General features: G+C 42.4%; 1 protein-coding gene across 1 annotated transcript in view; it reads left to right on the forward strand.

Moving 5' to 3' along the window:
- The window catches only part of lrig2 (leucine-rich repeats and immunoglobulin-like domains 2), a 96,972-nt gene that overhangs the window by 28,568 nt on the left and 51,256 nt on the right, over positions 1–17,148 (forward strand). The window lies entirely within an intron of this gene.

Consider the following 17,148-nt stretch of genomic DNA (forward strand, 5'->3'; position numbering starts at 1 on the left):
TGACCAAGTTTTCTTGCCTAAAAACCTTTCTGCAACAAAAACAGAAATGCTGGAAGTGTACAGTAGGTAGGTAAGTCAACATGCACAGTTTTAGGCTTGGCCTTTGTTTCAGAATTGTGATAACAACAACTTGTATTTATAAAGTGCCTTTCACATCATAAAATGTCTCGAGGCACCTCACAGGAGCGTTAGCAAATAAAATCTGGTACCAGTCCACACAAGAGAGAGTACAGGTGACCAAAAGTTTGGCTGAAGAAGTAAATTTTGAAGGAGTGTCTTAAAGGAGGAAAGAGAGGTGGAGAAGCAGAGGTATTTAGGGACAGACTACAAAGCTTAGGGCCAGGGCAGCTGAAGGAATGGCTGGAGCGATTGAAATTGGGGAGACTCAGACTGGGAAGAGTGCAAATACCTCAGAGGTTGTAGGGCAGGACTGCAGAAGTTCAAGAAGGCAGCTCACTACCATCTTCTCTAGCAGTTAGGGATGGGCAATAAATGCTGGCCTAGCCAGCGATGCCCACATCCCATAAATGAATTTTAAAAATTACAAAGATAGGGGCATGGACATGGAGGGATTTGAAAGCAAAGACAGGGATTTGAAAATTGAGGTGCAGTTTAACTGGGTGCCAATGTAGGTCAGCAAGCAGCAGGGTGATGGATAAATGGGACTTGGTGAGAGTTAGAACATGGCAGCGGAGCCTTGGATGATCTTAAGTTGACGAGTGTGGAATGTGGGAGGCCGGCCAGGAGTGTGTTGGAATTGTCCAATGTAGAGTAACAAAAGCATGGATGAGGGTTGAGAGAGCAGATGAGCAGGGGCAGCATCAGTCAATGTTATGAAGATGGAATGACGTATCACTGGTGCAGATATGTGGTCGGAGGCTCGGGGTCAAATATGACACCAAAGTTGTGGTTGAACCTCGGACAGGGAGAGAGATGGAGTTGGTGGCCAGAGAATAGACTTTGTGGCGGGGGCCAAAGACAGTTGCTTCAGTTCTCCCTGATATTTAGTTGGGGAAATTTCTAATCATCTAGTACTGGATGTTGGATGAGCAGACTTACAGTTTAGAGACAGTGAGTGGGGTCAAGGTGGTGGAGCAGTAGAGCTAGGTGTCGTAAGCTTACATGTGCTGTGTTTTTGGTTAATGTGGGGCATGTGGAGAGGGCGGGGGTGGGAGTGGAGGTGGGGGATGGTGTTCAACTAAGATATTCCAGTAGTTAATAAAGGAAAGCATGACTGGATAATTTCAAAGAATCTCGGTCAGGCTATATAAAGAGACAAAGAAAGAACATACGAATTAGGAGCAGTAGGTCATTTGGCTGCTTGAGCCTGTTCTGCTGTTTGATTAAAAATGATCCTGTTGCCTGACATAAGGTAGGATTTTAATAGAGAGAAAAATCCGGCACTTCTGAGGAGAAAATGAACATTGAGTCAGAGGAAGAAAGATTAGGAAGGTAACTGAAAGCTTGGTCAAATGTTTGGTTTTGGAGGAGACCCTGAAAAGAGGGGAGTGGGAAGTGGAAAGGCAAGAGAATTGCAGAGCAAGAACTTTTGACACCATGGCTGTAAATGGTGGAGCAAATAAAATTCTGGAACTCCCTACCTAATGGCATTATAGGAATACTTCACAGCACAGACTGCGGCGATTCAGGAAGGCAGCCCACCACCACCTTCGGCAGAGAAACTAGGGATGGGCCATGAATGCTGGCAGCTTTGCCAGTGATGCCCACATCCCTAAAAGAAAACGTATGATAAGCAGTTTGTAAATGAAATTACTGCAACTTGCAATTATGGACACTGAGAGATGTGCACATTAACTGTTTTGCAAATTATTTTTTTAAAAGAAACACATTAAAAATTGACGAGTGGTAGTTTTTAAAAAAACAGAGATCAGCCCCAACTCAATGCTGGAGCTGTGGATAATGATGAATCAGTAGGCTTGCGTTTCCCAGACACTTTCTGCGCTCCCACTATCTGAATAATTCAGACACTGATGGCACTAAAAGGCTACATTATCAGCACCTGTGCCCTGTATAATATCTGAGGTGTGAATAATTTATGATTCTCTGCAGTTATGTACATGGACTATTGGTTCTGCAGCCACTTACTCAGAATTCGAAGCATTTTTCTATTCATTTATTATAAACATAAATCATTATCTAACATTCTAGTTTCTCTGCGACGGTAGGTTTGAAGATGCAGAGTTGGGCTTCTATGTTTAGAACGTTGCAATTATTGAAAGTTGTGGCCGGTTTGTACTTCCTCGATGTGTACAAATCAGATTAAGTATGATTTATTTGTGTCTCGATAGTTTTACATTTCCTACGTATGCTGTAGAATATATGAGAGCATTCAAAAGCAGGAAAGGATTTTGTGGGCCATTAAAACTGCTCTGTAGCATATTGTTGCTAGATCACTGGCTCTGGCCAACCCATTTAATCTCCTGTGCAAATGATTTCCATTCCCAGAGGTAATCAAGCAGTTTGTGCTCACATCTGCTATTAAACTGCTGTACTGGTTAGACAGCACAGTTCCCCAACCTCGAAACAGATACAAACTATCTAATTCATGCTCCTTTTTTAAAAAGAAGTTAATCAACAAGGAATATGCTTCTGTTGCTACTCCAGGGGGGCATAAACGTTTTAATCTCTTGTTTCAGTTGAAGTTTGTTAAATTTGAGACAAACATGCCATAGTCCTGTGGCATAAGGTACATGTGTGAAACCACTCTCTCTTCCCTATTCAATAAAAAAAGTCTAAATCAACAATAATTTGCATATGCATAGAACCTAGAGTGTCCCAAGGTGCTTCACAGAAGATTTATTAGATAATCGGACACTGAACCCCACAACATATTAGAACAGATGACGAAAAACTTGGTCAAAGAGGTAGATTTTAAGGGGCGACTTAAAGGATGAGAGGTAGGTGAAAAGATTTAGGGAGGGAATTCTGGAGCTTAGACAGCTAAAGGCACGGGTACCTGCACCGGAGAATGGAAATCAGGGATATGCGAGAGGCCAGAATTAGAGGGGTGCAGATATTCTGAGGGTTGTAAGGTTGGAGGAGGTCACTGAACATGCTTTGTCTGTGGCTCTAAATGACAGTGATCCAAATACTGAAACTGGGATCCATTGATAGTGCCTGTCCACAAGCATATAGAGCAAGCACTCCCAATCTGGCACCTGCTTTTAGAAACTGAGAAAAAGAAGATTTTTGGCTTGGAATCAGACATTCCATGCCAGGTTCTTCTGTAAGTGGTACAGTGGTTATAGCAGCTGAGCAAATCCTCCGTCTGCAGTGAAACTGAAAGACGTGCATCAAGCTGAAAACTCTGACTGGACCAACAGGCTGTGAAATTATGTGATTTAAAGAATTAAAATGAAGGCTAGCCGCACCAGATAGAAGCATTTTTTAGTAGATTTTTGTGGGCAATGACCTGATTCTTTGGAAGTTGTGATATAATATATAAAATGTCCTATGAAGTTTCATTTTTTAAAAAAAGTTGGAAGCATGGAAAACCTAGAGGCTCTATAAGGGCTTTCTATCAATTTTCCAGCTGCTGGTCCAGGTTGTCAGGATGGGTAATGTTGCAACTGTACAGTCTTGGGTCAATAGTAGCACTCGGTCCTGAGCCAAAAGATTCTGGGTTCAAGCCACATTAAAGACATGAGTACATAATCCAAGCTGACATTTCAATGCGGTACTGAGAGTGCTACACCATAGGATGTGCCATCTATAAAAGAGGATTGAGGTCCATAAGACGGAGCAGAAGTAGGCCATTCAACCCAGCAAGTCTGCTCCACCATTCAATGAGATCATGGCTGATCTAATAATTCTCAACTCCACTTTCCTGCCTTTTTCCCCATAATCTTTGATTCCCTTACTGATTAAAAACCTGTCTGTCTCAGCCTTTAATATACTTAACGACCCAGCCTCTGCAGCCCTCTGCGGTAAAGAATTCCATGGAGTCACTACCCTCAGAGAAGAAATTCTTCCTCATCTCTCTTTTAAACAGGTGACCCTTGCTCTGCGATTATGCCCTCTGGTCCTAGACTCTCCCACAAGGGGAAACAACCTCTCAGTATCCACCCTATCGAGCCCCCTAAGAACCTTGTTTCAATAATTGGTATAATTTCAGGTCCTAAGAGCAGAATATAGGGAGCTAGGAAATAAATTTAAAAACAGGTCCTTAAAGGCAGTAATCTTAGGATTACTCCCAGTGCTAAATGCTAGCAAAATCAGGAATAGGGAGAATAGACCAGATGTATGCATAGCTGGAGAGATGGTGTAGGAGGGAGAGACTTAGATTCCTGAGGCATTGGGACCAATTCTGAGGAAGATGGGACATGTACAGGCTGAACGGGTTGCACCCCAGGAGGACTGGGATGCATATCCTCGCAGGGGTTTTCGCTAGTAGTGTGGGGGAGGGTTTAAACTAGTGGCAGGGGGATGGGATCCTGAGTGGGGAGACACGAGAGCGAAATAAGGATGGGAATGAAAGACAGAAAAGTGGAAGGCAGAGGAAACCAGGGCTAGCAGCAAATAGTACAAAAACGGGCCATAGTACAAAACATTTGTAAAAATGTTAAAAAAACAAGTCTAAAGGCAGTGCATCTGAATGCCCTGAGCATTTGCAATAGGTTAAACAAATTAACAGCACAAATAGATATATATGGGTATGATTTGATTGAGATTACGGAGACATGGCTACAGGGTGACCAGGGTTGGGAACTGAATATCCAAGGGTACTCTATTTAGGAAGGATGGGCAAAAAGGACAAGGAGGTGGGGTGGTGTTGTTAGCTAAGGATGAAATCAGTGCAACAGTGAGAGAGGATATTGGCTCAGAAAATCTAGATGTAGAATCAGTCTAAGTGGAGCTAAGAAGCAACAAGAGGTGGAAAACATTAGTGGAGTTGTCTATAGGCCTCAATAGTCGTGGTAAGGTAGGGCATGACATTAAACAGGAAATTAGAGACGCATGTAACAAGGGTGTTACAGTAATCATGGTGACTTTAACATACATATAGACTGGGCAAACCAAATTAGCAATAATACTGTGGTGGATGAACTCCTGGAGTGTGTACGAGATGTTTTTTTAGACTAAGGAACCAACAAGGGAACAGGCTATCCTAGATTTGGTATTGTGCAATGAGAAGGGGTTAATTAATAATAATCTTGTGTGGGAACAGTGACCATTACATGATAGAATTTTTCATTAGGATGGAAAGTGAAGTAGTCCGATCCAAAACTAGGATCCTAAACCTAAACAAAGGAAACTACGAAGGTATGAGGTATCCTGGTCAAAAAGAAGGACTGAATGAGAAGGATGAACCACCAGTGGTTAACAAAGGTGGTCAAGGGGAGTATCTAATCAAAAACTAATGCATACAATGCAGCAATAATTTGTGGTAGGCCAGAGGATTGGGAATTTTTTAGGAACCAGCAGCGAATGACTATAAAGCTGATAAAGAGGGAGAAAATTGATTATGAAAGTAAGTTGGCAAAAAACATATAAAAAACAAACAGCTTCTAAGGGTATATAAAAAAAGTGGCTAAAGTGAACATGGGACCCTTGGAGAATGCGACTGGAGAATTGATAATGGGGAACAGGGAAATGACAGATAATTTAAACCAATATTTTATATCGGTCTTCATGGTGGAGGACACTATAAACATCCCAAAGATATCAGATAAGCAAGGAGCTAATGGGAGGAAAGATCTTGTAACAGTCTCTATCACGAGGAGCAAAGTATTTGACAAACTAATGGGAATAAAGGCAGACAAGTTGCCAGGACCTGATGGCCTGCATCTAAGGGTTTAAAGGAAGTGGCTGCAGAGATAGTGGAGGCATTGGTCAAAATATTCCAGAACTCACTGGATTCCGGGAGGGTCCCAGCGGATTGGAAAACCGCTAATGTGACACCCCTGTTCAAGAAGGGAGGGAGACAAAAAGCAGGAAACCGTAGGCCAGTCAGCCTAACATCTGTTGTTGGGAAAATGCTAGAGTCTGTTATTAAGGAAGAAATAGCAGGATGTTTAGAAAAGCTTAACGTAATCAAACAGAGCCAACATGGTTTTATGAAAGGGAAATCATATTTGACAAATTTGCTAGAGTTCTTTGAGGATACATCAGACAGAGTTGATAAAGGGGAGCCGGTAGATGTAGCGTATTTGGATTGCCAGAAGACATTTGATAAGGTGCCACATATTGCACAAGATAGGAGCTCACGGTATTGGGGTAATGTATTAGCATGGATTGAGGATTGGTTAACACCGAAGACAGAGATTCGGAATTAATGAGTCTTTTTCAGGTTGGAAAGATGTAACTAGTGGAGTGCCACAAGGATCAGTCCTAGGGCCTTAATTATTTACTATCTATATTAATGATTTGGAGGAGGGGGCAGAGTGTAATGTATCTAAATTTGCTAATGATACAAAAATAGGTGGGAGGGCATGTTGTGATGAGGACATAAGGATTCTGCAAGAGGAAATAGAGAGGTTGAGCGAGTGGGCAAAAACTTGACAGATGGAGTTTAATGTAGGAAAGTGTGAGGTCATGCACTTTTTGGTAGGAAGAATGAAAAGGCAGACAATTATTTAGATGGAGGGAGACTCAAAAATAAAATTGCGGCACAGAGGGATCTGATTGTTCTTATGCATGAAACAAAAAGTTAGCATGCAGGTGCAACAAGTAATTAAAAAGGCAAATGGAATTTTGGCCTGTATTGCTAGGGGGCTGGAGTTTTAAAAATAGGGAAGTCTTGTTACAACTGTACAGGGTGTTGATGAGGTCGCACCTGGAGTATTGTGTACAGTTTTGGTCCCCGTATTTAAGAAAGGATACACTGGCATTGGAGGCAGTTCAAAAGAGATTATTCACTAGGCTGATTCCTGGGATGAACGGGTTGACTTATCAAGAACTGCTAAAGAGGTTAGGCCTTTATTCATTAGAGTTTAGAAGAATGAGGGGTGATCTTATTGAAAGGTACAAGATTCTGAGGGGGCTTGACAGTTCAGATGTTAAGATGTTTCCACTGGTAGGGGACATAGTTACAGAATAAGGGGACACTCATTTAAAACTGAGATGCAAAGGAGTTTCTTCTCTGAGGGTAGTGAATGCCTCTCTCTATCCCAGAGAGTTGTGGAGGTTAGATCACAAAGTATTTGAAGAGGAGGTAGCTAGATTTTTAAAATATCAGGGAGTTGAGGGCTATGAGGAGCTGGCACGAAAGAGGAATTGAGGCCTGGGGCAGATCAGCCATGATCTTATTGAATGGTGGGGCCAAATGGCCTACTCCTCCTATTTCTTATGTTCTTATGATGTTCTTCTGAATGAGGCGTGAATTAGCTAAGATAGATTGGGGAACTTCATTAAAAGGCATGATGGTGCATAGACAATGGCTAATATTTAAGGAATGAATGTATGCACTGCAACAGTAATACATTGCTTTCTGGCACAAAAACACAACAGGAAAAGTGGTCCAACCATGGCAACAAAAGAAATTAAGGATAGTATTAGATCCAAAGAGGAATCATATAAAGTTGCTAGAAAAAGTAGCAAGCCTGGGGATTGGGAGCAGTTTAGAATTCAGCAAAGGAGAACCAAGAGATTGATTAAGAAGGGAAAAATAGAGCCTGCGAGTAAACTTGCGAGGAACATAAAAACAGGCTGTAAAAGCTTCCATAAATATGTGAAAAGAAGAAGATTGGTGAAGACAAATGTATGTCCCTCAGTCTGAAGTGGGAGAATTTATATTAGAGAACAAGGAAATGGCAGAGCAATTAAACAACTACTTTATTTCTACCTTCACAGAGGAAGGCACAAATAACTCCCCAAGGAGGAATTGAAGGAAATTAGTATTACTAAAACAATAGTGCTGGAGAAATTAATGGGACTGAAAGCCAATAAATCCCCAGGGCCTGATAATTTACATCCCAGGGTACGAAAGGAGGGGGCCATGGAAATAGTGGAGGTGTTGGTTGTCATCTTCCAAAATTCTGTAGATTCTGGAATAGTCCTGGCAGAGTGGAGGGTGGTGAATGTAACCCCACTATTTAAAAAAGGAGGGAGGGAGAAAACAGCTAATTACAAACTGGTTAGCCTAACATCAGTAGTAGGGAAAGTGTTAGAGTCTTGTATAAAGGATGTAATAACAAGACACTTGGAAAGCATCAACAGGATTAGACAAAGTCAACATGGATTTATGAAAGGGAAATCATGTTTGACAAACTTACTGGAGTTTTTTGAGGACATAACTAGCAGAATAGATGAGGGAGAACCAGTGGATGTGGTATATTTGGATTTTCAGAAAGCTTTTGATAAAGTCTCACATAAGGGGCTAGTGTGCAAAATTAAAGCACATGGGATTGGGGTAATATAGTGGCATGGATTGAGAACTGGCTAGCAGACAGGAAACAGAATAGGAATAAATGGGACTTTTTCAGGCGGTGATTAGTGGGGTAGCACAGGGATCAGTGCTTTGGGTCACAGCTATTCACAATATATATCAATACATTTGGATTTCTCATCCAAATTAATATTTCCAAATTTGCTGACGACGCATTCCCACCAAGTTTCATAAGTGGTGAGGAGGATGCTAAGAGGCTTCAAGGTGACTTAGATGTTACGTGAGTGGGCAAATACATGGCAGATTCGGTATAACGTGGGTAAGTGTAAAGTTATCCACTTTGGTAGGAAAAACAGAATGGCAGACTATTATTTAAATGGTGATAGATTGGGAAATGTTGATGTACAAAGAGACCTGGGTGTCCTTATGAACCAATCATTGAAAGCAAGCATGCAGGAGCAGCAAGCAGTTAAGTCAAATGGTATGTTGGCCTTCATTGCGAGAGGTCTTGAGTACAGGAGCAATGGTGTCTTGTTGCAGCTTCTCAGGGCCTTGGTGAGACCACACCTGGAGTATTGTGTGAAATTTTGGTCTCTTTACCTAAGAAAGGATATATTTGCCATAGAGGGAGTGCAGTGAAGGTTCACTGGGATGGCAGGATTGTTGCATGAGGAGAGATTGGGATGACTAGGCCTGTATTCACTGGAGTTTAGAAGAATGAGGGGATCTCCCTGAGACGTATAAAAGGCTGACAGGGCTGGACAGACTGGATACAGGGAGGATGTTTCCTCTGGCTGGGGAGTCTAGAACAAAAGGTCACAGTTTCAGGATACGGGGAAGACCACTTAGGACTGAGGGGAGGCGAAACCTCTTCACTACTTCGGGTGGTGAATGTGTGGAATTCTCTTGAGGGCCAAGTCACTGAATATATTTAAGGAAATAGATTTCTAGACTCAAGACATCAAGAGGTATGGGGAGAGAGCTGGTGTATGGCGTTGAGATGGAGGATCAGCCATGATATTGAATGGTGGAGCAGGCTCGAAGGGCTGAATTACCACCACCTATTTTCTGTGTTTCTATTTCAGATAGGACATTGAACTGAGGCCCTTTCTTTACTTTAACTGGATATAAAGGTCTCATGACCCTAGTTGAAGGAGAGCAGAGGATTTCTTTTGGTATCCTGACCAATATTTATCCCGCAAACAACAGATGAAAACAGATTACTTGTTACTTGTTTTGCTGTGTGCAATTTGGCCCTGTCTGCCTATATAACAGTGACTATGCTTTGAAAAAGTAATTGGAAGTGTTTTGGGACATCCTGAAAGACATTATAGAGGTTAGTTCTTTGTAACTGCCTCAAGTAAGTGCAGGTGATTAAGGGATTTTGCTGTGGTTATTTTTCAGTAAAGAAATTGCAAAATTCATAGCACAGCTTACTAAGCATTATACCAACTCCAGAGAGCAAGGGTATAAAGTTTTAACTTTGTACTATAGATTTTGTTTGTCTACATTCCAGTGCTGGTACAGTGTTAGTGATGTGGTTTACAATTAAAAACAGAAAATGCTAGAAACATGCATTGAAGACAGAAGAGAGTCTACACCCAAAGCATTAAGTAGTATTTTTTCTTTTTTTCAGGTGGACCTGCTGTGTATTTCTAGCCTTTACAGTTTTGTTTTCCTTGTGCATGGTTTGCAGCCTGGCACTTTAGGGTCTTTTCATTTCTTTACTTAGTATTTATTGCCCAACCTTTATTAGAGTCATAGTTATACAGCTCAGAAACAGATCCTTCAGCCCACCGTGTCTGTGCCGGCCATCAAGCATCTATCTATTCTAATCCCATTTTCTTGCACTTGGCCCATAACCCTGTATGCTATGGCGTTTCAAGTGAATATCTAAATACTACTTAAATATTACGAGAGTTCCTGACTCAACCACCCCATCAGGCAGTGTGTTCCAGATTCCAGTCACCCTCTGGGTGAAAACATTTTTCCCAAAATCCCCTCTAAACCTCCTGCCCCTTACATTAAATCTATGCCCCCTGGTTATTGACACCTCCGCTAGGGGAAAAAGTTTCTTCCTACCAAGCCTATCTATGCCCCCTCAAAATCTCGTATACCTCTATCAGGTCCCCCCATAGCTTCGTCTAAGGAAAATAACCCTAGCCTATCCAGTCTATCTTCATAGCTGAAACCAGGCAACATCCTGGTGAATCTCCCCTGCACCCTCTGCAGTGCAATCACATGCAGTGCAATCACATCCATCCTATAGTGTGGCAATCAGAACTGCATAAAGCACTCCAGCTATGGCCTAACTAGCGTTTTATACAGCTCCAACATAACCTCCCTACTCTTTTATATTATATGCCTTGGCTAATAAAGACAAATATCCCATATGCCGTCTTAACCACCTATCTACCTGTGCTGCTGCCTTCAGGGACCTATGGACATGTACACCAAGGTCCCTATGATCCTTTGTACTCCCTAGGGTCCTACCTTCATTGTGTATTACCTTGCAGTGTTAGTCCTCCCAAAATGCATCTCCTCGCACTTATCAGGATTAAATTACATTTGCCACTGCTCTGCCCATAAACACCACCAATTTTCGTGTCACCTGCAAACTTACTGATAATACCTCCTATATTCACATCTAAATCATTAATGTACACTACAAACAGCCAGCACCGAACCCTGTGCTCCACCACTCGTCACAGGCTTCCAATCGCAAAAACAACCTTTGACCATCACCCTCTGTCTTCTGCCACTAAGTAATTTTGGACCCAAATTGCCCTGGATCCCATGGGCTCTTACCACCTTGACCATTCTCCCATGCAGGACCTTGTCAAAAGCCTTACTGAAGTCTATGTAGACTACATCAACTGCACTACCTTCATTTGCACAACTAGTCACCTCCTTGAAAAATTCAATCAAATTTGTTAGACATGATCTTCCCCTGACAAAGCCATGCTGACTATCCTTGATTAATCCCTTTCTCTCCAAATGGAGATTAATCCTGTCCCTCAGAATTTTTTCCAATAGTTTCCCTACCACTGATGTTAGATTCACTGACCTGTAATTACCTGGTTTATCCCTACTATCCTTCTTGAATAATGGTACCACATTCGCTGTCCTCCAGTCCTCTGGCACCTTTCCTGTGGCCAGAGAGGATTTGAAAATTAGCGTCAGAGCCCCTGCAATCTCCTCCCTTGCCTCACATAGCAGCCTGGGATACATCTTACCTGGGCCTGGGATTTATTCACTTTTAAACCCGCTAAAACCACTAATACCTCCCCCCCTTTCGATGCTAATTTGTTCAAGTATATCACAGTCCCCCTCCCCAATTTCTACACCTACATCGTCCTTCTCCGTAATGAACACAGATGAAAAGTAATCATTCAAGACCTGACCTACCTCCTCTGACTCCACGCACAGATTGCCACTTTGGTCCCTAATGGGCCCTACTCTTTCCCTGGTTATTCTCTTGCCCCAATATATTTATAAAAATGCCTTGAGATTTTCCTTTATCTTGTCCACCAGTGTTTTTCGTGCCCCCACTTCACTCTCCTAATTACTTTTTTAAGTACCCCCTACACTTTCTATACTCCTAGAGCTTTCAGCCCTCTACCTGCCATAAGCCTCCTTTTTTTTTCCTTATCCAAACCTCTATATCCCTTGACATCCAGGGTTCCTTGGACTTGTTGGTCTTACCCTTCACCTTTGCAGGAACATAGTGGCCCTGAACTCTATTTCCTTTTGGAATGACTCCCACTGGTCTGATGTAGACTTTCCTACAAGGAGCTGCTCCCAGTCCACTTTGGCCAGATCCTGTCTTATAATATTGAAATCGGCCTCCCCCATCCCACAGTTCAGCATCTTTATTTCCAGCCTATATTTGTCCTTTTCCATAACTACCTTAAATCTTAGAGTTACGGTCACTATCCCTGAAATGCTCCCCCACTGACGCTTCTACCACTTGCCCGGCTTCATTCCCTAAGGTTAGGCCCAGTACCGTCACTTCTCTTGTAGGACTTTCTTCCTGCTGGCTCAAAAAGCTCTCCTGGATTTAAGAATTCTTCCCCCTCTAAGCTTTTCACACTAAGACTATCCCAGTTAATATTGGGGAAGTTGAAATCCCCTATTATTTTTACACTTCTCTGAGATTTATCTACATATCTTCTCCTCAATCACCCCCTGACTGTTTGGAGGCCTATAGTACACTTCCAGTAAAGTGATTGCCCCCTTTTTGTTTTTAAGTTCTACCAATATGGCCTCATTTGAGGAACCTCCTAAGATACCATCCCTCTGTACTTGCCGTTAATGACTCCATGATCAATAGTGCAATGCCACCCCCTCTTTTACACCCACTCCACTCCCTGTCATACCTGAAGATTCTATACCCTGTAATATTGAACTGCCAGTCCTGTCCTTCCCTCAACCATGTCTCTGTGATACCAGCGATATCATATTCCCATGTGTTCATCAACGCCCTCAATTCACCTGTCTTACTTGCATTAAAATAGATGCAATGCAGCCTTGCATTATTCCCTTGTGCCTTAACAGACCTATATTTGCTCTGCCTTCCAGACTGACTACGTTTCTCTTCTATATTTGGCTGTGCATCACCCCCTCCTATACCTCCACTCTGTATCCCATCCCCTTGCCAAATTAGTTTGAACCACCCCACCCCCCCACCACACAACAGCACTAGGAAGCTTCCCCGCAAGGATGTTGGTCCTGTTTGGGTTCAGGTGCAACCCATGCAACTTGTACAGACACCACCTTCGCCAGAAAGAGACCCAGTGATTCAGGAAACCAAAGCCCTCCCTCCTGCACCATCTCTTCAGCCACGCATTCATCCTCTCTATCCTCCTCTTCCTGTACTCACTAGCACGTTGCACAGGTAGTAATCCAGAGATTACAACATTTGAGATCCTGCTTTTTAATCTGCTACCGAGCTCCCTAAATCCTTGTTGCAGGACCTCATCCCTCTTTCTGCCTATATTGCTGGTACCAATGTGAACCACGACCTCTGACTATTTGCCCTCCTTTCGGAATGCTCTACAGCCATTCTATGACATCCTTGACCCTAGCACCAGGGAGGCAACGCACCATCCTGGAGTCACATCTACGGCCATAGAAGCACCTGCCTGCACCCCTCATTATTGAGTCTCCCACCGCTATTGCTCTTGTGCTCTTACTCCTTCCCCCTTGTGCAGCTGAGTCACCCCACAGTGCCATGAACTTGGCTCTGGCTGCACTTTCCAGAGGAACCTTCACCCTCACTGTTTTGCAACATAAAAATGGATCTTGAGTGAGATGCACTCTGGGACTTTCCTGACTACCTGCCTGTCTCCCCATTCCTGACTGGTGGTCACCCATTCCCTCTCTGACTGCACTTCCTTAAGCTACGGAGTGACCACATCTTAAAAATGTGCTATCCACGTAACCCTCAGCCTGGTGGAGGCGCCGCTGTGTCTCCAGCTGACGCTGAAGCTCCGAAACCCATTGCTCAAGCAGGTGGCACTTCTGCACATGTGGTCATCCAGACTGCAAGGAGTGTCTAAGAATTCTCACATGCTGCAGGCCGTACAACACATGGGACTGAGCTCCCTCGCTATACTTTTTGTTTAATTGTCCTCAAAGAACAGGTAATGTAGGCTTTGATTCGCATGTAAGCCAACTGTAAAACACACACAATTCTGACAGGGATGGACAGACAGGAACCAGGGATGATATTTCCTCTGGCTGGGGGGGTGCCTAGAACAAGGGGTCACAGTCTCAGGATATGGGTAGACCATTTAGGGCTGAGATGAAGAGAAACCTCTTCACTCAGAGGGTGATGAATCTGTGGAATTCTCTACCACAGAGGGTTGTGGAGGCCAAGTCACTGAATATATTTAACAAGAAAAAAAATAGATATCTGGACTCTAAAGGCATCAAGGGGGTACAGGGAGACCGCAGGAGTATGACATTGAGATAGAGGATCAGCCATGATCATATTGAATGGAGGAGCAGGCTCAAAGGGCCAAATGACCTACTCCTATTTTCTACATTTCTATGTTTAACTAGGTAAAGAGGTTCTTTTCCCTGAAACTGTTGAATTTTAGTGATGGTCTGGTATCTCTCTTGCTCATTTTTGTAGCAGCTCACAAATTAACCAGATTTATTAAATTTAGTTTCATAACTTGCTATGATGAAATTTAAATTAATTATTTCTGGTTACTACTCCAAAGCAGAACCATCAGGCTACTACACCAGGTAGATTTCGCATTTCCTGTGATTTGCAAGAGGATAAGCAGACATACTGGCAACAGTTACAGTGATTGGCACAATCTGCTGTTTAATATTTGGGTGAGGGAGGAAAGGAAGAGAGACGTTTAGGCTTTCATGTCATGATTTGGTAGTTAACAACTAGTGACATTGTCTTACGGACCCTGAGCTGGCCAACTAGCTTAAACTGAATCCACTTTGTAACTCTTTCGAGTTATCAACAGATCGCATGTAACTCTTTTGAGTACATTCACAGTTCTTGGTTTCTGGGAGTGGGACATGAACCCACAACCCTCTGATTCAAAGGCGAGGGTGCTATGAACTGAGCCACAGCTGACGCCTCTAAAATTCTTTCGAGTTATCAACAGTGAATCCACTTTGTATGTGAATGAGTGGAGAACTGGTTTAGTGAGCTTCTCAATTGTGTGAGCGATCAGCAGTGACCTCTTGCCAGCTGCTCCAGTAGGAAATTCTTCAGGCTTTAGTGCTGTATTTCAACTCATTTCCTGCTAGAGGCTTGTGTTAGCAAATCCAACTGTTCCATATCAACCGGAAATTAGAGGCTTCAGCATTTGATGACATTTAGACTATTGTTGGATTCCCTATGGGACAAATTTTTTTTAACCTTTCTCCTAACTCATTAAATGTGCAAAGCCTGGCTGACTCTGTTGCAGGAACTGTATTAGACCTTTGGTTTGTTTTAATTCTTAGGCGGTGAAAATATTCATTCCCCTCTTTGACCCCTTATTTCACAATAGTTTCCTGAGACTTGCTCACTCTTTTGTTTATCTCTTTCTTTCCCCACTGCTCCCCCCCACCCTTGCAATTTCTTTGTTCAATGCATCACTTCCTGGATGTCCAGGGCAGTTGGCCTGTCCCCAAGCAGCCATTGAAATTAGACTTCAGGACATTAGGTGGAACATGAGCATCAGCCTGGTTGAGCTGACTTCTGTGTCATGCCGCATTGTCATCTTGATCTAGCAAAGCTGCATCCCAACTCAAATCAATACTTAAAAGGTTAGGATAAACCTGCAGCCTGTTCTCTATATGAGTAAATCAACAAGCTTGCATGGTTAATGAAGATGGAAAAAGCTTTTGCAGGACAGTATCACTTTGAGCTAATTACAGAATCCAGCAATCGTAAATGATTTTCAGTTCCTCGGTTGTATCCTAGGTTATTTCAGAGATGTCAGTCTTGTTTTAACTGTTTAGAAATGACGATGACAAAATTGGAATGGGCTCACTTCTGGTATGCAGCCAGCTACATTGGTAGTAACCCACTATATATGCATGCTTAGTACAAAGATTTAGCCGCTATACTACTGTTATTTTAATATTTATGTACATGTAGCCCACATGGTATGATTCCTTCATGTGGCACTACATAATCAGAATAACTCACTCACTCACATATACTCACGCACTCATTCCCCCTCCCTCTACACTACCCTCCAAGTGAAGTATAGTTAAGCTAAAGCTACAAGATGAAAAATGAGGGGAGAAAACCAAACTAAATTTTAAGTAGCTTGGATCCTTGTGAGAGGCTGAGCTTTCACAGCAGCCAGCACTGAAAGGGTCAGTGATACCAAAAAATTTAGGTTTAATAAGCCTTGTGTTTCCATCAAAGTGTTGAGTGACATCAGTGTTGTACAGATGAGCTTTCTCTTAAGCAAAACATGTGAACAGAGACTCTGAGCAAACTCCAGACTGTACATTAATAGAGACATTGTTCACACATGTTCAGTCTGTCAGCGGGTGTGTGCAGATTGTGACCGTGAGCAGCAGACTGTGATAAACTCATACAATATTGGCTCAGTTATCTATCTTGCTTTGCAATCCTGTTAAGATTATGATAGACTTAGACTCGGATGTTACAGTTAGGCTGTCAGCACTTGGAGCCGGCTGTCCTCTCCCCAGTAAGAGGTACAGGCAAAGAATGCAGACTTCTGGAGTCTTTAAAGCATCTAACCTTTCACTGAATGAGCAGGGCATTTAGAAATTGCTGATTGATCACCCATTTAAACAATTTGTAACAATGGTCACTTCACTTTACAAAGAATGAAGGACTCTGATGTACTGACAACTTACAGTGAATGCACCTGTGCATGAATTTATGAACACTCGTGATCTATAAATTGGGCAGAAATATCATGATGTGAGTTCCATGTGTTGGAGATATAGAAATACACAATGAGTACTGTGCTGGTTGATCCATTTTTCTGAACAAATTGACCTAATATTACGAGTTTTAATTTCCACATTATATTTAGACCATGGTGTGTGATTTTATATTTTTTGGATTGGTTCGTACATTATTTTGAGTAGTTAGTAGCTTTATGCAAAGGTGTTCTAGTGTACTTTATGCTTTGTGCCTCTCTAAAAACAAAGCTTTCTGTTGTGGAAAGAAGCTGGCAAAGGATACACAATCCTAGAACAAAAATGGGGAACTTAATGCATTATTGGGATGAGTAGCCTTTTTTTATCCTTGAGGTTTTTTCTTTAATACTAAGGAAAATTTATGTTGATGACTATTT

The sequence above is a fragment of the Cetorhinus maximus genome, chromosome 8 (assembly GCF_964194155.1).
Source record: "Cetorhinus maximus chromosome 8, sCetMax3.hap1.1, whole genome shotgun sequence".
Classification (NCBI taxonomy): Eukaryota; Metazoa; Chordata; class Chondrichthyes; order Lamniformes; family Cetorhinidae; genus Cetorhinus; species Cetorhinus maximus.